This window comes from Myotis daubentonii, chromosome 1 (genome assembly GCF_963259705.1).
Source record: "Myotis daubentonii chromosome 1, mMyoDau2.1, whole genome shotgun sequence".
In the NCBI taxonomy this organism is placed as follows: domain Eukaryota; kingdom Metazoa; phylum Chordata; class Mammalia; order Chiroptera; family Vespertilionidae; genus Myotis; species Myotis daubentonii.
The window spans coordinates 96,149,106-96,169,997 of NC_081840.1; the positions used below are offsets into that span (position 1 = coordinate 96,149,106).

Genomic DNA, 20,892 nt, shown 5'->3' on the forward strand with positions numbered 1-20,892 from the left:
CAACCTCATTTCTGTAACCTCACCTAATGCTATGCCCAATACTGTACCCTGGACTGGTTTTCAGTATCCTATTGATGTTTTACAGACCAAAAAATTTATAGTGATACAAAGCAGAGACCCTGGACCTAAGAAATTCTGGGTTTACATCCCAGCTCCATTACTCCTCACTGTATGAGCTTTGTCAGGTTTTTCGACCCAAGCCTTAGTCTTCTCACCTGTTAAGTGGCAGGTAATAATAGTGAGGCGGGATAGTAAGAAGCCAGGAAAATTCCTTGGTAAAATAGGGAAACTGAGACAAATAGTTAAATGGCCAAGCAATTTATAGCCAGATAGGTCTTTCTTTTTAATTGAATTTTTTGGGGTGCCATTGGTTCACAAAACCATACAGGTTCCAAGTGAACAACTGAACAAATCATCATCTGCACACAGCATAATGAGCCATCTCCCAAAGCAAAGTCTCCTTCCATCCCCATTTATCCCCACTTGCCCATTTCCATCTACCTCCACCCACCCTTTCCCACTGGCTATCACCACAATGTTGTCTATGTCTATGCGATATACATATGAAACAGGAATTTTAGGGGAATATAGGCAGGCTTAGGGAACTTTTAGAATTGGGGTCCATGAAAAAAACACTGGGCTACAGACTGGGAGAAGGTACATTTCTGTAACAAAAGGAAGCCAGGGAAGGTACATCTCCACAACACAAGGGATAGCCAACAGCAACATCTACATAAGATAAGGGAACTGGGAGTAGCCAAGAGGTCTATATTTACAAAATAAAGAAGGAGGAAGAAAGCTCAGCCGGAATAGGAGGACAATGAGAGAGGAGGGCCTCAGGAGTTATTATAATAACGAATTCAAAGGGAATATTGACCAACCAGAGGGGATATCAGGGCACAGGAACTGCAGCCTTTATAGACTATGGAAACAAGAAGTCAGTGGGACCCTTTCCCCCTCCCCATATGGGAGTCTGTTCTGTGGGACTATTTCGTGTGGGAGTCTGTACTTGTTCTTCAATAAATCTCCACCTTTGCTATACCATCTTCTGTCTGGATTCATTCTTCAATTCCAGTCCAAAAATTCTGTATCAAATATCTATCTCTATCTCTATCATCTCTATCTCTATCTCTATCTCTATCTCTATCTCTATCTCTATCTCTATCTCTATCTCTATCTATCTATCTATCTATCTATCTATCTATCTATCTATCTATCTATCATCTATCTATATAAAACTAGAGGCCCAGTGCATGAAATTCATGCACATGGGGTGGGGGGGGGGGGTGTCCCCCTGCCTGGCCGGCACCCTCTCCAATCCAGGACCCCTCAGGGGATGTCTGACTGCCTCTTGCAATCTGCGAAGGCTGGCTCCTAATCGCTCACCTGCCTGCCTGATCACCCTAACCCCTCTGCCTGACTGCCTGATTGCCCCTAACCATCTCTGCCTGCCTGCCTGATCACCCCTAACTGCTCCCCTGCTGGCCTGATCGCCTCTAACCACCTCTGCCTCGCCCCACAACTGGGACCCAGGATTCCCTTCTCCGGCCAGTCACAGGCACCCAGAACCCGGGCTTCCCTCCCTCTGGCCAGTTGCAGGCACCCAGGACCCAGGCTGGCTTCTCCCGGGCTGGCCGCAGCCACAGGGGATCATGGGTGGATGGCTTCTTCTGGGTCGCAGCCGCAGGCGCCTGGGACCGCGGGGTAGGCAGCTTGTCCCTCTCCTGGGCTGCAGGCGCAGGCACAGCTGCTGACGCCCGGGACCACGGAGCGGGTGGCTTGTCCCTCTCCCGGGCCACAGCCTGGCTGGTCCCCATTCCTCTCGCCCCAGTGTTGAGTGTCTGAGCTGTTATGACATGATGGCGTGATGACCATTTGCATATTTATTATATAGGATATTTGTTTGTTTTTACAGCTGTCATAAGGGAGGGGGAGTTGGGGAACTGGATGAAAGAAAGTGAAGGGATTAAGCAATTGCAGGTCTTATCTTCTCTAACCAAGGACACTTAGAAGCAAATGGTTTATGCATTCCAGACCCCCTCAGCCCCAGTCCCTCTTCAGTGACATTCTTTGAAGATAAAACTGACCAGAGAATGACCCTGACTCCTCTATACATTCATTTTGATGAATCAGCATGCTAAATAACACACCTGAAAAGCTGACAAATATTCTATTGAGATCCTCCTGAGACCTCCCCTAAAATTCCCATCTTTAGAAAATAGGTAAAAACCCTAAGACAAAGGACCCAATGCATGCTCTCTCTTGGGCATGCCTGCACCTCCTCCCTTCACCCCTTCTCTTCCTTCCTGGGGTGCTTATCTTTGCTTTCTTTTTCCTAAGTTATAAGAGTCCCACACAAGGGGAGCAGCAGGCAGTGGCAACTCGTCCCAGGCTAACCCCTTGAACCTGTCTCCAAGGGTGCCCCTTTTGCCTCTGTAATTTGATTCCTGAGTCCATGCAGCCCAACTAGCTCACTTCTGCCTCTGTGACTTTTTTCCTACAGGGCCAAGTCAGCCTTGCCTAGGCTCAACTCTTTTTCACATTTCCAAAGGCCAAGGTAGCTTTGCCTATACACTCCTATTGCAATGATCTTGCCTCTTTTATCTTACACCCTTCCTTAGTTTCCCTGTCTCCAGCTTTAATAAATGTACTCTCAAAATCACCTGGATTCATATTGTGAAATCTTTCCTGCACAACGTCAAGTCCTACACATTCCAGACTGTGCCAGAGCAGATCTGCCTCAGTCCCAATCCCTTTCTGGTGACAATAGCACCTGCCTCAAAGAGCAATTGTGAGCATTAAAGGAGACAATGCATGTCAAAGATTTATCACTAAAGGAATATTAGGCACTATTCTTTGTTACACTTGTCAAAGGTACTTCCACAAACAGGTGTTTAAATGTTATTAGTTCACAATGAGGAAAATGAGACACAAAGATATTAAAGGCAGTTTCTATGGTTAACAACTAGTTAATGACCAGAATTTGCGATTCCTCATCGCCTGCTCTTCTAAAGGGTAAGTTAGCTCTTAGCAAAAACTGGGAAACACTTCTCCTATATTCTCTAATTATTTCCCAGGGTCTTTATCCTCCCACTAAAATCTCTACAGATAGGCTTAACATGTTATACCTTCTGGCCGGCATTTACATTTTATCAGTGAATTCTGAAAAAATGAAAAAGTCTTTAAGGAGTGAAAAATGAATCTGTAAAAGAAATTTAAGGCCAAGAACAGTGATGTGCAAGGGGCCTTCTCAGTGAGTGCACTTTTCTATTACACCTTGTGGTAGATAGAAGAATTATGTCTCCTAAACATGTCCACATCCTAATCCCCAGCAGCTGCCATCTCAATTTAACATGGCAAAAAGGACTTTGCATATGTGGTTAAATTTAGGATCATGAAATGGAGATGGTTCTGGCATATCCAGGTGCACCCATTGTAATCATAGGGTCCTTGTAAGAGGGAGATGGGAGAGTCAGTCAGAGGAGGAAGGTGACAATAGCAGAGGTGAATAGGAAAGGAGAGAGAGAGAGAGAGAGAGAGAGAGAGAGAGAGAGTTGAAGATGCTATGCTGCTACTTTTGAAGATGGAAGGAGCTACAAGCCAAGAATGAAGGTGGTGTCCAGAAGCTGGAAAAGGCAAGGAAATAGATTACTCACTAGAGGCTCCTGGAGGAAGGTAACTCTGTTGACACCTTGATATTAAGACTTTTGTCCTCTAGAATCATAAGGTAGTTTACGGTGTGGTAATTTGTTAGAGCAGCAAAAGACTTAGGAGCATCTCATTCTCCATCTGTGGTCAAACTATCTCATCTTTTCCACAAGTCAACCTAGACCAGTGGTCGGCAAACTGTGGCTCACAAGCCACATGCAGCTCTTTGGCCCCTTGAGTGTGGCTCTTCCTAAGCCTTAGGAGTACCCTAATTAAGTTAATAACAATGTACCTACCTATATAGTTTAAGTTTAAAAAATTTGGCTCTCAAAAGAAATTTCAATTGTTGTACTGTTGATACTTGGCTCTGTTGACTAATGAGTTTGACGACCACTGACCTAGACCAAGGCGTTCAAAGGAATGTGCTGCGCAACTATTGCCAGATGAGCTATCTGATCAAAATTAACTAAGAGTTCAACCATGAAACTGAAGACTTGGGAACCGGGTGATCATTAGTAGGGGAGGTATTATGGTATAGGGAATAATCTGCTGGTTCTGGGCCACTGCATGGTGGTGTACAGGTTGGCCCAGCCCAGGGTGCCTGGCTGAGGAGGCAGGTGAGAGCTGAAATCCAGGCCAAGCACCACTGGCTGAGGAGTACACCCTAGAGCAGTGATGGCGCACCTTTTGAGCTCGGCATGTCAGCATTTTGAAAAACCCTAACTTAACTCTGGTGCCGTGTCACATATAGAAATTTTTTGATATTTGGAACCATAGTAAAACAAAGATTTATATTTTTGATATTTATTTTATATATTTAAATGCCATTTAACAAAGAAAAATCAACCAAAAAGTGAGTTCGAGTGTCACCTCTGACACGCGTGTCATAGGTTCGCCATCACTGCCCTAGAGTGAAGTGGTATTTTCTGAGAGAAAGAAACACCTTTTCCTAATGTGCTCAAAGGTACCAAATAAACTAGCAGCATTCCTAGAAGATGTATCCTGAATCCATCAAGGACCAATGGGTCGAACTCAGGTAAGTCAACTCACCTCTCCAGGTTTGTTACCAATAATCTTTCTGGATAGAAGCTATGATTATTAGGTAATTAACTTATTTGCTATTCAATTTCTTTACTACAAAAGGGAGACTTCAGAGGAGTGAACTCACCTTAGCTCCACTCCAGCCCTGCTTGCCTTCTTGCACATAACACATGCATATTTCGTTCTGCATATGCTTCATGCCTCAAGCATATACCTGCCACAGGACCTTTGCACTCACTGTTTCCTTTATGCACCACATGACTCCCTTCCTTACTTCATTTAGGCCTCTGCTGGTAAGACAGCTGATTAGAGAGACCTTCCTTCACTGATCATTCTGCTTAATACTTTATCCCCTTATTTATACTTTATTCCTATACACAGCTTAATTTTATTTATATAACTTCTCACTTCCTAACATTCTATTGTTTGTTTACTGTTTGTCTCCCCCACTGGAACAAAGGCCCATTGTACATTGTTTCATTTGCTGCTGCACCCTCAGCATCCATTGCCTAAGCACATAGTAGATGTTAAATAAATACTTGTTGAAAGAATGAACTTTTCTCCTCATGTTAGACCTGTCTTCTACAATAGGATGCTTAGGCATTTTGTGGGTTCTTTTGTGTGTAATTTTATTTCCTGGCCTTACCTGGAGGTGAAGGTGAGACTAGTGTTGCTTCAGGATATGTTCTGGTCCCCTTCGTATCGGTGTCACCATTTTCTAGGACAGTGATGGCCAACATCTGACACGCGTGTCAGAGGTGACATGCGAACTCATTGTTTTGGTTGATTTTTCTTTGTTAAAAGGCATTTAAATATATAAAATAAATATCAAAAATATAAGTCTTTGTTTTACTATGGTTCCAAATATCAAAAAATTTCTATATGTGACACTGCACCAGAGTTAAGTTAGGGTTTTTCAAAATGCTGACACGCCGAGCTCAAAAGGTTCGCCATCACTGTTCTAGGGCATGGCTAGAACATAATGTGGCAAATAATAAATGAAGCATTTTGTTTAAAACTGACCAATGTAAAATTTCTATTTTTTGCCCTGTTCATCTTTGCCTACAAAACTACAAATTCTTCAGATTGCAAACTCATGCTTACCAATGAAAAATGTTTACACTCTACATTAATCATTTGAAAACGAATCTCTTTGTTTTCTTTCTAATTTCAGTTAATATTTGGGAAAGGGCCACTCATGTCCCTGTCCCATGTGATTTTCCGTTGCTGGCCCTTTTCCTATTTCTCTGAACTCTCTACTACAATCTCCATATCCTCCAGCCCAGTGCTGGGTAGCTCTTTAGGTGGGCAGCATTCAGAAGCTCACTATCTCCCTTCTTTTTTGAAGAAACTAGTCATTCTAATACCTATGGTTTGGGTACTTTTGTTAAATATGTGCCTGAGTAGACAAATTATCTCACTTTCTGATTCTCCTAGCTGAAAGTAATTCCTATTTGTGCCCAGGAATAACTTCTAGCTCGGCTTTTAATTTTGACTTTAAGGACTCCCAGATGGTGGGAGATCAAAACAGGAATTAATACCACTGAGACTCACATTACTTATTTTTTCTGTCAGTTACTCCCTGTAAGGTGTGAGTCTTTCATGACTGCCAGGAGCACAGGCCCGCACCTCTCCACTCAGTATGTGTTCCTTGATACAGTAACGCGGAGAGATGTGTCTTTCCTGTGAGGTTAGCATTCTGTGGAAATGGGATGGTGGTGGATACCTGGTCTAGATGTTTTTAAAGTTTTCAGCATATAGTCTGAAACATTTACTAGCCCCTAGAAGACTCGTAAAATATAGATTCATAGTTGAAATACCCCAAGTGAATATTAAACTCTTCATTGTCAATTCCTCCGTCAATGTTTGGAAAGAAATTTGAGAGAAATATGGAGATAACTTTTATCTCAATAAAAACAGTAGCAGTCCTTCTTTTCAGCCATATGAAGGACTTTGTCCCTAAATAGCTAAGATCCACATCAGTTTGAATTGCCTCATGTGAAACAACAGTATGATTTCATTATCTGAGCAAAGCAACTTGGTCTCACTGTGAGAAGCTCATTAATTTGAAGTGGAAAATAACAGCTCAGAAAAGGATGGGTGGGATTTTGTCTTCCTCTTTTTCCTGTAAACTAGAGGGAAATGGCTTTTGGCTGAAAGATGGCTTGGCAAAAGGTTTGACTCTTCAAAGGAAAAGCCCTGTCAGGAGCAGGGAGCTTATAATGCCCAGAAAGCAAGGAGTGAGGTAGGAGCCACACACCTCTATTCATTTGTCTCTCAGCTGCTTACATCACAAGAGGGATTCCATTCGGCTCACCTTTTCCAGGCAAACATTCTCCGAGTGTTCTCTGTGAGAGCATATGGGACATTAGTGACTCACTTCAAATTTCCAGATGCCCATCTGTGCTTCTCTCTCTTTTTCCTCTTACTGTTCCATCCAATTCTAGGTTAATGTTGTTGGGTGGGTGAGAAGAGGCTGGGAGAGAAGTAAAGAAAAAAAAAATGATAAGAATTCCTAGCTTTAAGAAAAACCCAGATATAATGAAAGCAAAGTTTAAAAAACTAGTAGATGGTATGTATGCTCCCATTTGCAAAGAGAAGCAAATTGTATGTCAACCCTACTTGCATAAGCAGCTTATTTTTTAGTTTCTTTCTTACATTCTTTTCATCACTCTTTTTCTCCTACATCCAACTTTTTTTCTCCTTGATTTTTCTCACCCTGTTTCATTTTTTCCTCCTCCAACTCCTCCCTTATATTTTTTATTTCTTATTTAATTTCCTTATTTTGTCCTTCAATGTCTCCTTCCTCCATATTTTTTTCTCCCCTACAGTAGGCAGGAGGTGGGAGAAAGTTCTGGATTCCCTGTCCCACAACCTGTGGTTGAAACCAGCTATGAAGCAAGTCTGGTTTATGTGGTAGCAACAATAAAATATTTTAAAACCTCTTTTAATATCTCCATATTGTCCCTTTACATTATAATTTTTTAAATTGCACTGTTATAATATATTTTTAAAAATATTTTCATTGATTTTTAGAGAGAGAGGAAAGGAGAAAGAGAGAGAGAGAAACAATGTGAGGGCAGAACATCGATTGGCTGCCTCCTGCATGCCACACTGCCCAGGGCTGTTATAATATTTATTAAAAAGAATATTTAAGAATTTTTGGCTTGTAAAGATTTTAGTACTATTTAAAAATCAAAGCTAAGATGCAGGGTAGCTTCATAATTATAGGTTTTATTTTACCTCTTTGATTTCTTTATTAGTTTTATCTTTTTATAGTTTTTCAAAATAGTTGGTATAATAGATCATTATAGCAATATCTATATTATAAAAGTTTTCTTGGCCTTAGCTAGGTAGCTCAGTTGGTGAGAGCATTACCCTAATATGCCAAGTGTTCAGTTTCAGCCTCTCATCAGGGCACATACAAGAAGCAGCCAATGAGTGTGTAAATAAGTGGAACAATAAATCAGTGTTCCTTTCTCTCTCAAATTAACACATAAAAAGGAAAAGTTTTCTTAATTGTAATCATTATGTTGGCTAATTGTTCATTTTCTTTAATGATTCAATGATATCAGTAGTTAAGAGCACATTAAAGAAAAAAGACAGCACGTTCTACTTCATTCTTCCTTCGGAATATTTTATGACGTGTGTTGCAGTGCACTCTTACTGGGACAGTGCCTCCTTTCGCCCACAGGAATTCTGTCCCGAGTGGGAAGTTCTCCCTCTTTTCCATGCCAGTCTCTAAGTAGCTCTTTGCCCAGGTCTGTATAAACCCTCCATATTACTGCCTTCGATGGTGTGACTTGACTGGGCTTCAGGGTGCTGGGACAGCTGGTGAAGCAATATTTCTGCGTGTATCTGTGAGGGAGTTTCTGGAAGAGAGCAATATCTGAGTTGGTGAACTGAGTAAAGCAGATGGCCCTTTGCAATGTGTGCTGGCATCATCCAATCTGTTGCTGGCCTGAGGATAACATAAAGAAGAAGGCAACTTTGCTCCCTGGTGGACTGGGACATCATCATCTGCCCTTGGACATCGATGCTCCCTGGTTCTCAGACTGAATTAAGCTACTGGCTGTCCTGGTTCTCCAGCTTGCAGACCGCAGGTGGTGGGACTTCTTGGCTTCCATATTATGTAAACCAATTCTTATAATCAATCAATCTCCCGACATATATGTATTTACCTATACTCTATTCTAATATGAAGTATGTCTCTGAGTATTTCCTTATGTTAGATTCTGTAGGCTCATGAATAATAGTAAAAATGATTTAAAGGGTTTATGTAAAAGGTAATGTGACATCGTGTGATAATCATAGTGACCACATTCTTTCATATTCTACTTTCATAAAAGCAAAATATGCTGCCTATTGAGAAAGGAAAGTTTTCTGAGAGGGCTAAGGCTGAGAGGGGGGCATGCGATAAGGGAATTGGGAGACTGGTGGAGAAAGATCTGGAAGGTTGGGGAGGGCCGCAGTGTGTAAACTGTGGGAAAGCAGGCACAGGCTTGCAATGGGGAGGAACGGTGCTGGGAAAGAGGCCAGTCACAGAGGAAATGATGCAGAGACGAATGGGGCAGAAAGTGCATTAACAGGGTGTAGAAAAGGTTAGAGGAAATAGCACAGGTCTGGTGTTGGCTGCTTCTATTATTTAACAGGTGTTAAAAAAAAAAAGAAAGAATAGAAAATGGGAAAAACCAGGGGACTATTCAAAGGACAATTTGTTGTTTCTAATGAGCTCCCAAGAGGTGAGCTTTAGAAATCTTGGTAGTAAGATGATGATTCCAAGAGGCATGCCGGGAAGAACGGAAGGAGTGGTCAATCTGCAGTCTATTACTTAAGGAGTGTCCAAAAGAAAAGAGGACGACTGCGGCAGCACTCTGTCATAGTGCCAGTGGTTAGGCCACGGAAGAGCCTCTTCTTATTACTGAGATGTGAAATGGTAGCTGGTGATTTCCTAATTATGCAGTTAAAATAAAATTGAGTTGCCTCAGTTGAGTAAGAGAATGAACAGGTCCAGGGTAAAGAAAAGGAATGTATATTTGAAGAACTATGGTAAGTAGAAGTGGGATAAGCCATTCTTCGGTACACCTTACCTGGAGGATATAGAGACTGTGGACATATTTAAAAATAAAGTCTCCCTGAATATTCATCCCCAAAGCATCACATATTAATTCACTTCATAAAAAAATGCTCGTTTGAGGACAAAAGCTGCAGTGGAATTGACTTGGGGCTGGGTTTGGAAATGAAGCTGTCAGTGTTTGCTGATTGCCCAACAGGGGAAATGCTGTAGAAACCATTAGCTGAAAGTGTACTGAGTTAAGCTCTCTAGCATAGATCGATCAGCAACCATTTATGTCAGAAGAAATCAAATTGGTCAACCTCTTTAATATCTGTCATTCATACACTTCTTTAATGTCTTGGGTTTTTCATCTGTGAAGAAAGATAATAATAGCACCCACCTCTCTCTCTCTCTCTCTCTCTCTCTCTCTCTCTCTCTCTCTCTCTCTCTCACACACACACACACACACACACACACACACACACACACACACACACACACACTGTTTTGTGCAGAGTAATTGAGATAATGAATATAAAGCATTTGGCCTAGGCTGAGCCAGGTGGCAGGCATTGGGGAGGGCAGGGAGGGAGTCCCAGGGGCCTAGGGGCCTATGGAATGGCCTGCAGTCTGAGGAAGTGGAGCAAAAGCCTGAAGAGAAGCTGCCCTGGCCCCTTGCCCTTTCTCCTCCCCTTAGCCCAGGCCAGGGCCAGGCTCTGGAGCCCAGGCAACCAGGAGGAGAAGGGAAGAGAAGGAGGGAGGAGGAAGAGGGAGGAGGTAGAGGGAGGAGGAGGAAGAGGAGAAGGAGTGAGGAGCCAGGATTGGTCAAAGATGAAACGGGGCACAGCACCACTGAGGACCCAAGCTGGAAGCGATCAAAACTTGAGTCAGCGAGATGGAAGAAGAAGATGAGAAGCTAAAGGAGTTACAGAATGAGGGGAGAAGCAGATGAACATAAGTCCACCTCCAGGCAACGCAGGGCCAGGGATCATGGTGTTGGGGGAAGATGGAGGCTGTGCCCACTCCATCCATGTTGGCAATGTGGACTGTGCTGCAAGAGCAGACGAGCTAGGTGCACACTCTCTTGGCTGTGGTTCAGGCCCCGAGTTACCATACTCTGTGGCAAATGTAGTGGCCATCCCAAAGGTTTTGCATATATAGAGTTCTCAGACAGTCAGTGAGGACTTGGCCTTAGATGAATCCCTATTTAGAGGAAGACAAATCTAAGTGATCCCCAAATGAACCAACAGACCAGGCATCAGCACCTCAGGCCAGAGTTTCCTGCGTGCCCGCCTTGGTGATAAGACCATAAACTACAACAGTTCCCATCTCCATTCTACAGGATTTTTGTTGTTGTTGTTGTTAATCCTCACCTGAAGATATTTTTTTCATTGACATTTAGAGAGAGAGTGGAAAGGAGAGGGAGAGACAGAGAGAAACATATATGTGAGAGAGACACATGGATTGGTTGCCTCCTGCATGTATCCCAACTAGGGCCAGGGAACTGAGGTACATACCCTTGATGGGAATCCAACCTGGGACCCTTCAGTCCACAGGCCAATGCTCTACCCACTGAGCAAAACCAGCTAGGGCCGTTCTACAGTGATTTTAACAGCAGTCCCTGGTCGGGTCTGTAGGGGCCCTGGCTAGAGTGACTTCATGGTAATTCCTTTACTTTAAAAAGTGTTTATTAGGAGAAGAGAGAGGGGAAAAAAGAGGAGAGAAGGGGGAAATGAATTTAAAAAAAGAAAAACAGAAGATAACCTTCATGGGGGAAATATATATATACTAGGGGCCTAGAGCACAAATTTGTGCACCTTGAAAGGAATTGTGGGCCGCGAGGCTGTGGTGGGCACAAGGGCAGGTCTCAGCCCATCCTCCATGCCCCCACCCGGCCCCTCCTGCTGCAGCCCCAGGTCCTCTGTCTGCCGGCAGCCCCACTCCTGCCGCCACTATTCCCAGGTGCTGATGGTGCCAGCCCCACTTGCACCTGCTGACGGTGCAGAGCAATTGGGGCTGGTGCCAGCAGCAGGTGTGAGTGGGGCTGGCACTGTCAGAGGGTGCGAGCAGTGGCTGCTGCCCTGATCACCCCTCAGGATCAGGGGGAGGTGGAAAAGCCCTGAGGGGCGATCAGGGCTGGCAGCGGCCACTTGCACCTGCTGATGGTATCAAGCAATCGGGGAGCAATTGGGGCCGGCGCCGGATGCCAGCAGTGGGTGTGAGTGGGGCCGGCAGCAGGTGCAAGCACCAGGCGGGACCATGGCACACGGGAGCAAAGAATTTTCAGTAACCACCAGAGGCTCACCCTGATGACAGCGACCGGCACCCCGCCTTGGTCTGGCATCCCCACTTACCTGCTCTACCATCCTGCTGCAGCCTACGCCCATCAGGTTCCACGCTCTGCTCCCTGCTGCTGATGCCCGCCATATTCCGTGTGAGCCCTCTGGTGGTTGGTGGTCAGCGCACATCATAGTGACCGGTTGTTTGGTTGTTCCACCATTCAGTCTATTTGCATATTAGGGTTTTACACACACACACACACACACACACACACACACACACTGTGGAAAGGGGGAGATTCCCATTACTGCTGAGGGGGCCTTCCTTTGGAGAGTAAGGAAAGGCCCAGGGTGTGGGGCAGGATGCTTCTCCTTCACTCTGGGGATTCCCATGGACTCACTCAGCTGTGAAAACTGCTGCCCCTATCTCCCTGTACCTCACCCCATTGGGGGCTGCTCAAGGGTGTGTGGGCATGATTGGTAGGAGGGTTTTTTTGTTTGTTTTTTATTAAATTGTATCCAGGGCGCTGGAAGGACACCAAACTGTTCTTCTTGTTACCTTCCCTCCACCTTCTCCCACTTTCTCAGTACCCTCCTGCCTGCTCCTGTCTGGCCAGGTCCACCATCCACCCAGTCCACCCATTTTTTCTGGCTCCCTGCTCCTCCTCTACTTTATTTCCTTTTGTTTCTTCTTCTGTTTTGAGTGTCCTTGTTCATCAGATTATGTTGTTCATTATATTCCACAAAAGAGTGAGATCATGTGGTATTTATCCGCTCTCCAGTTCCATCCATGCTGTGGCAAATGGTACGAGTTCCTTTTTCTTCTTCCTCTTCTTAAAGAATACCTTTCAGCATTTCATATAATGCTGGTTTGGTGGTGATGAACTCCTTTAGCTTTTTCTTATCTGTGAAGCTCTTTATCTGACCTTCTATTCAGAATGATAGCTTTGCTGGATAAAGTAATCTTGGTTGTAGGTTCTTGCTATTCATCACTTTGAATATTTCTTGCCACTCTCTTCTGGCCTGCATGGTTTCTGTTGAGAAATCAGCTGACAGTCATATGGGTACTCCCTTGTAGGTAACTGACTGTCTTTCTCTTGCTGCTTTTAAGATTCTCTCTTTGTCTTTTGCTCTTGGCATTTTAATTATGATGTGCCTTGGTGTGGTCCTCTTTGGGTTCCTTTTGTTTGGGGTTCTCTGCGCTTCCTGGACTTGTAAGTCTATTTCTTTGACCAGGTAGGGGAAGTTTTCTGTCATTATTTCTTCAAATAGGTTTTCAATATCTTGCCCTCTCTCTTCTTCTGGTACCCCTATAATTCTGACGTTGGTACGCTTGAAGTTGTCCCAGAGGCTCCTTACACCATCTTCATATTTTTGGAATCTTTTTTCTTTTTTCTTCTTCAGTTGGGTATTTTTTGTTTCTTTGTATTTCAAATCTTTGACTTGATTCTTGGGATCCTCTTATCTGCTGTTGGATCTCTGTATAATATTCTTTATTTCAGTCAGTGTATGCTTAATTTCTAGCTGGTCTTTTTTCATATCCTCCAGGGTCTCACTAAATTTATCGGCGGTTTCCATAAAATTCTTGAAAAACCTTATAAACGTGGTTTTGAACTCTATATCCAGTAGTTTGCTTTCCTCCATTTCTGTCATTTGTGACCTGTTTCTTTGTCTCCGCATTTTTTTATGCTTTCCTGTGTTGATAGAGTGGTTTTGTGTGCTAGGTGTCCTGTAGGGTCCAGTGGCTCAGCCTCCCCAGTTACCTGAGGTGGACACTCTTGGTGTACCCCCTTGTGGGATTTGTGCACAGCCTTATTGTAGTTAAGCCTGGATTCTTGTAGGATCACTGGGAGGAATTGACCTCCAGGCCAATTGGCAGTGAGAATCAGCTGTGTCTGCAGTGGGAGACCTTCTGTGCTGAAGACACCCTTCTGGGGCAAGACTTGCTTCAGTGGGGCTTTGGTGCTCACTGAGTCTGCCCCCTGAGTGTGTCCCTTATAGATCTGAGGAGTTGTAATCTTGATGGTCCCACTCTGACCACTGGGTACACAGGCTCTTGGATCTAAGGAGGTGCTAATTTAGCCTCTGCCTGAGGTTACCCAGCAGGAGCTATGAAGAGAACTTCAGATTCCCCTTCCTTTTTTGGAGTTTGGAGGTGCCCTGATGAGGCCCAGCTGTGAAGCAATGCAAGCTAATATGGGGCCTTGGGCCTTTTCTTGGAAGTTCTGGGTCTGTCTGGCCCAGCTGCAACTTGTTAGGTAATTTTCAGGTTGCAAAGGGCCAGGAAATTCATATGCAAAAGCCTCTGCCACAGCCTGGGTGGGGCGGAGTCTCAGGGAATCAAAGGGCGGAGCAAGCAGCTATGGCTGGTCCTCAGCCCTGCCTTAAGAGACTGTGCGTCTCAGTGTCCCGATAATTGCTGCAAGCACCTCTGAGGGGAAGCCTCCCTCAAGTTCAGAGTTCTGCCTGCTGCCAGACAGTCCAGTTTCTCCCCGTATGAGTCCTGGGTCCCCAGAGACTTCCCGGAACCGGAGTTCAGAGCAGTCGGGAGCTTGTGACTCCCTCCTGATTCAAAAAGACAGCCGCGTCCTCAGGTACCAGCCACTTTCCGCGCGCGCGCTTGAGCCTCCATACCTTTGCACTTTACTTCCGCAGTTCCTCTGAGTCTCAGTGTGCTTTTCTCTTTTCTTCTAGTTGTAGAATTTACACTCAGCCAGCCTTCCTGTAGTTCTGGATGATGTCCGTTTTGTCTTTTTGTTGTATTTTTGAAGTTGTTGTGGGAGGCAGTAATTTCCCGGTGTTTACCTATGCCGCCATCTTAGTTTCTTTGCCTTTTTTTTTTTTTTTTAGCTCATTTCCAGGGGGTGGGAGTTTATTTTTTAATGTGTCATGAATAAAGTTGTTTTTGAAAAAAGAAAAAAAAAACATTTGGCATATAGTAGGACCTAGATATGTCTTACATCCTCAGCCTACAGGGACTGTTTTGGTAACTTACCATTGAATCTCCAATGCTTAGCACAGTGCCTGGCAAACAATAGGCATTCAACCTACACTTATGGAATGGAGGAGTGAATGAATCAATCTTTACAGCCTCACCACAGCTCAGAACCTTAACATTTATTTTAGGTTGTGGCAGCAGCCTCTTTGACTCCAAGTTTGCTTCGTTCTAATTCAGCAATTTTTAACCTTTTTCATCTCATGGCACACATAAACTAGTTACTAAAATTCTGTGGCACGTAAAAATATATAATTTAGTTTTGACTGATCTGATTAAAAATAGGTATGATTTTGATCCATTCACATCAAATGGCTATCATTGTGTTGGCTGTTTTCATTTTTTTATTTGACAATCTAAGGGAAAGAGGTCAGTGCCTCTGACTAAATAGTCAGGTATTGCATGTTTTAAAAATTCTTGTGGCACATTGTGTGCCACCACACACTGGTCGAAAATTGTTGCCTTAACCTATTCTACAAAACACCACCAGAGTTATCTAAAACACACTTCTGGTCATGTCATTTTTTGACAAATTCTCCCCATCCGCACTCCAGATAAAACCCAATCTTCTTAGCATGGCCTAGAAGGCCCTTCATTCTTGGCCTATGTTTACTTCTCTTTCCAGAAAAATCCATTAAGAGTTTGGCCCTCCTTTAACACATGATAATCCATCTCCCTCAAGGTATATTGATTAGAAATTTAATGTTGCTGCCTGTAACACACACCTAATTACATTGGCTTAAATGAATAGTTTCTCACATCATGAAAAATCTGGAAGTGGGCAGTATAGAACTTGCTGATCTGTCAGGCTTTAATAGAGCCAGGTTTTTCTAGACTGCCATTTGCCGTTGGAACTGTGACCATCTACATCAAGCATGTCAAACTCGCGGCCTGCAGGCCACATGAGGCTCACAATGAATATTTTTGTGGCCCAGCCAATATAATGGTATGTAAGAAACGTTGTAATCAAAATTTCATAATTTAATTTATACAATATCCTGTTATATATAATTATTATAATGAACTACAACTTTCGCTAATGACTGATTACTATAATCGTGTTGCATTCATTTCCCTTATGTGCCTCACATGCAGGCACATAATACTAGCAGAGAATATTTTAGCAGCTGATTACCGCATCATGAGTCTTGTGCTGACTTGTTTGGTGTGCACAACAGGAAATATTTCGCTTTTGGAGAACAAGAAAAATAGGTTTATTCGCGTTATGCTTATTAATTTGTGCAGTTATTCAGTGTCTGATAAGTTAACATTCAAGAAAAAGTATTAATTTTTATTAAAATGTTCTATTATTTTATGTTAACTATTACTCATTTATTTCAGCCCTTTGTATTCAGCATGTCTCTATTGAAATAAACCTACGTTTCTATGAAAATTGAAGCTTTTGTGTGTTTTTTTTGTGACCCATATAAACTTAACCTTGTTTATTTGGCCCGTGTTAGCCTTTGAGTTTCACGTGCTTGCTCTACATCCACATTGTAGCTATTAGGGCTAAGATCTGGGACCACCCCTGTTAACTGTTAAAAAAACAGGGAAATTGAGAACCAACACTGAGTGTGGAGGTGCCTAACTAAGCCTGGTTTAGCTGTTGGTTCTAGAAAACTTTGCCCAGGAGGACACTTGAACCAATGAGTAACTTCACTGCTGCTTCAGGAAATCTCTGCACACAGTGTAGCTGAAGCACCTGTCTGCTTACTCAAGAAAATGGCTCCCTTAAAACAATAGCTTATTTATCAAGAATCACAGCTAATACCCCGCCAAGGTGGCGTTCTCCCTCCTGCATGAGTTCTAGTGAACTGAGCATTTGTTCATTAAAGGTCATCTGGTGCAATTTGGGGAGTTTCAATGCTATCCTTAGCTGTGGCTTCTGTCCTCTACTTGGAGGTCACATATCTATTCCAGGCTTAATGAAATGGGGAAGGATGAAGGGCAAAAAGTCCATGCCAACTAAACCTGACCTTTTTAAACAATTCATACTATTGAAATATGAGGATTCTAACACTACTCCGCTGTTAGGAAAACCAAAGTAGCTTACTTCCCTGTTCCATATTATGATACTCAGAATGGGATGAGACCTCTTAAATCAGGACTCTGAATCCTATCTTGATATTCTTCCGGTGCCTACCATGGGGACTTGCACTACATCCACATTCAGAAAAGATTGTTAATGACAGAACATGTGGATGGAGTGAAATACTTTCAATGTTGAGATGTTCCAATTGTAATTGTCAAAAGTAACTACTGATTCCCCAATATTTGCAGCACTATAAAAACATACATCCTACTAGTAAGCTCTCTCTCCCTGGGATGGCCTCAGCACATTTGTAAGAACTAGGACAAGTGAGAGAACTAGCTCCATGGGAAGAACTTTGACTTCTTGAGTCTTCATGTACAAAAAGAAACCTTTTCCCAATTTCAAATTTAACACGCTGCCCTAGCCAGTTTGGCATAGTGGATAGAGCGTCAGCCTGTGGACTGAAGGGTCCCAGTTCTATTCCGGTCAAGGGCACATGCCCGAGTTGTTGGCTTGATTCCCAGTAGGGGGCATGCAGGAAGCAACCAATCAATGATTCTCTCTCATCATTGATATTTCCCTCTATCTCTCCCTCTTCCTTCCTCTCTGAAATCCTATCTAATAAAGACGGCATATGCAAATTGACCATCACTTCATGACAAAGCTGGTGGTGCCCACAGCCAATAAGGAGGGAATATGCAAATTGATGCAACAAAGATGGTGGGGGCCGGGGCGGGGCAGGGCAGGACACTTACTATGGGGGGCAATGCGGCGGGTGGAGGGAGCTACAGGAGGGCGGCAGGGCCAGAGCAAAGGTAGAAGGTGGCTCTGGCCTGGAGCGAAGGCCCAGGTCCCAGGTGCCGGAGGGAAGCCAGTGCCGGCAGCCAGGGGAAGGAAGGCCTATTCTTGCACGAATCTTCATGCATTGAGCCTCTAGTAAATAATAAAAAAATATTTTTTAAAAAATCTAATGTGCTTAAAGCAGAAGTTTACACATTGTACAAAGAAGCTCTCACTGCCTCCTATCAACAAGCCTCTCCACCACACTCCTACCAGAGAACAGTTAATCCTTCAGTTTTATCCTTTCAAGTAATTTTCAATGCATTTAGAAACATATGTATACATACAAACAAACCTAAAATATTACATATATATATATATCATATCACATTTTCCACAAATTTTTTTCTTTTTATTATTCTTAGAGCACTTTCCATGTTAGCAACTATAGTTCAAATAATTCTTTTTAATCACTGCATAGCTTCTATTCCGTGAATGCACTCTAACCTGAACTCAATCAGCTACCTGAGCTGTTTCTTCTCCCCTCCTTTTTTCTTCTTTTCCTTCATTCCCTTTTCCTATACAAATAATTCTATAATAAACTTCTCTGTATCTACGATTAGTTTCCAGTAATTTTTTTTCAATGTTTGTCAATGTGATGGGTGAAATGTAGTATCTTCCTGTTTCTCTTATTTGTACTAGTATTCCTTAATATTAATGAGGTAGAGCACATTTAGTGTATCGGCCATTGATATTTCTTTTGTGAATTGCTTACATAGATCTGTGCTGTCCAATATGACAGTCATTAGCCAAATGTGGCTATGGGACACTTGGAATGTGGCTACCCTGAATTGAGATAATGTTAGCATAAAACAAGCGATTTCAAAGACAGTCTAAGAAAAAGGAGTAAGACATCTCATTAATATTGTCGTATTGATTACATGTTCAAATAACAATATTATAGATATGCTGTTTTAAATAATTTTAATATGGCTACTGAAATTTTTAAAATTATGTAGATAGCTCACATGATATTTCTGTTGGACAGAGATGGCTTAGATGCTACTTTTAGTAAGGTTATCTTTTTCTTATTGATTTATAGGATCTCTTGACATATTGTTAGTTCATGTCCTTTGACTAATACATTTGCAGCAACTATTTCTTCTCAGTCTGTAACTTATTTTTTAACTTGAATTATGGAGGGTTTTTTTTTCCGTAAAAAAATTTTAAGTTTTTAAGTATCTGTCCATTGCTTCCTTTATCCCTTCTGGGTTTTATGTCTTGCTAAGGAAGTCTTTCACCATGCCAAGATTACAAAAATAACTTCCTGTGTTTCTCTAAAGTCACATATTTCATTAATGTTTACCTCTTTAAGGCACCTGGAATTATTCTTTTTTGTCTGATGTGACATGGGAATTTTTTAAGCTTTTTATTAAATCATAGGATAGTTCAATTGTACCATTCCCCCCCCCCCCCTCGCTGATGTGAATTGCCTCCTTTCTCATGTACTACACTTTTGTTACAAATGAAACATTTTAAACTCTTTCTTCTGTCTCATCAATATATTTGACTAGAGGCCCGGTGCACGAAATTCATGCACTGTGGGGGGGTGTCCATCAGCCCAGCCTGCACCCTCTCTAATCTGGGACCCCTTGGGAGATGTCCGACTGCTGGTTTAGTCCCGACCCCTCTCACAATCCGGGACTGCTGGCTCCCAACTGCTTGCCTGCCTGCCTGCCTGATTGACCCAAACCACTTTGGAGCAATCAATTAGCATATTCCCTCCTTATTGGCTGTGGGCACTGCCATCTTTGAGGGTGGGACAGTCAATTAGCATATTCCCTCCTTATTGGCTGTGGGCACCACCATCTTTGCAGTGGCATGAGGGTCAATTCGAATATTCCCTCTTTATTAGATAGGATTATTCCTGCACCAGAATCTCACTACTTTATTTACCAGTGTTTCATAGGATATTTCTATACTAGTATACACGAGACCAAACTTTTTCAAAAATTCATTTGTGGGCATTCTTTTCCAATAAACTTCAGAATCAGCTTGCCAATGTTTATTGAGTATACTTTGAGAAAGAACCAACACCTTTGCAATATTAAATATGTCTATACAGGAACAAATTATAACTCTTCATTTATTCATGTCTTTTAAAATGTGAATCAGTAAAGTTTTACACATCTCTTAATGTATGCCTTGCTCATTATGCATTAGGCTTTTCCTTAATTTTTTATTGTTCTTGTTGCCATTGTAAATCAATGGCTTCTGTTCTATATTTTAAAATTATGCTGATTTTGGATCCAACCAACTAAACTGAATCTTCTTTGGTTCTGTTAGTTATTTTTTTGTGTGTGTTTTGTTTTTGTTTGTTTGTTTTACTTGATTCTCTTTGCCTTTCTAGATACACAATTACATGATATACTAGATTAGGCTTATGCTAACTCATGAGAGTCAGTTAAGTTTTCAGGAATTTTGAGGGCTGATTATTAAACATAGCTATTTTTAAAAATTAAATTATAGAAGTTTAAATTAAATATATTATATTAAAAACAAAGATAATAAATGCTCAAAACTCATTTTGTTATATTTATTTTACCTGACTATGCTTTAAAGTGATGTATTTCTAATGTTTCTGTACAATGAAATTTTTTTATAATAGTGTGCCCTAGCTAATTTGGCTCAGTAGATAGAGCGTTGGCCTGCAGACAAAGGGTCCCGGGTTCAATTCCGGTCAAGGGCACATGCCTGGGTTGTGGGCTTGATTCTCAGTGAGGGGCATGCAGGAGGCAGCTAATCAATAATTCATTCTCATCATTGATGTTTCTATCTCTCTTTTTCTCTCCCCTCCTCTCTGAAATATATATATATCTTTTTAATTTAATCAAAAAGTAGCTCACATCATGCACCAACAACTATAGTTAGGACAAGTTATTTCACTTTTCTCTGACTCATCAATATAACCAAGCTATCAGCCAATATTCATGTGGGGAACTATACTCAGAAAAACTGGTTTCACATTTATCATCACACCACTGGTTTTAAAGCATATAAA

General features: G+C 42.3%; 1 pseudogene; it reads left to right on the forward strand.

The window, feature by feature from the left end:
• Window positions 1–4,669: 4,669 nt before the first annotated feature.
• The window catches only part of LOC132230584 (polyadenylate-binding protein 2-like), a 59,498-nt pseudogene continuing 43,275 nt past the window's right edge, over window positions 4,670–20,892 (forward strand).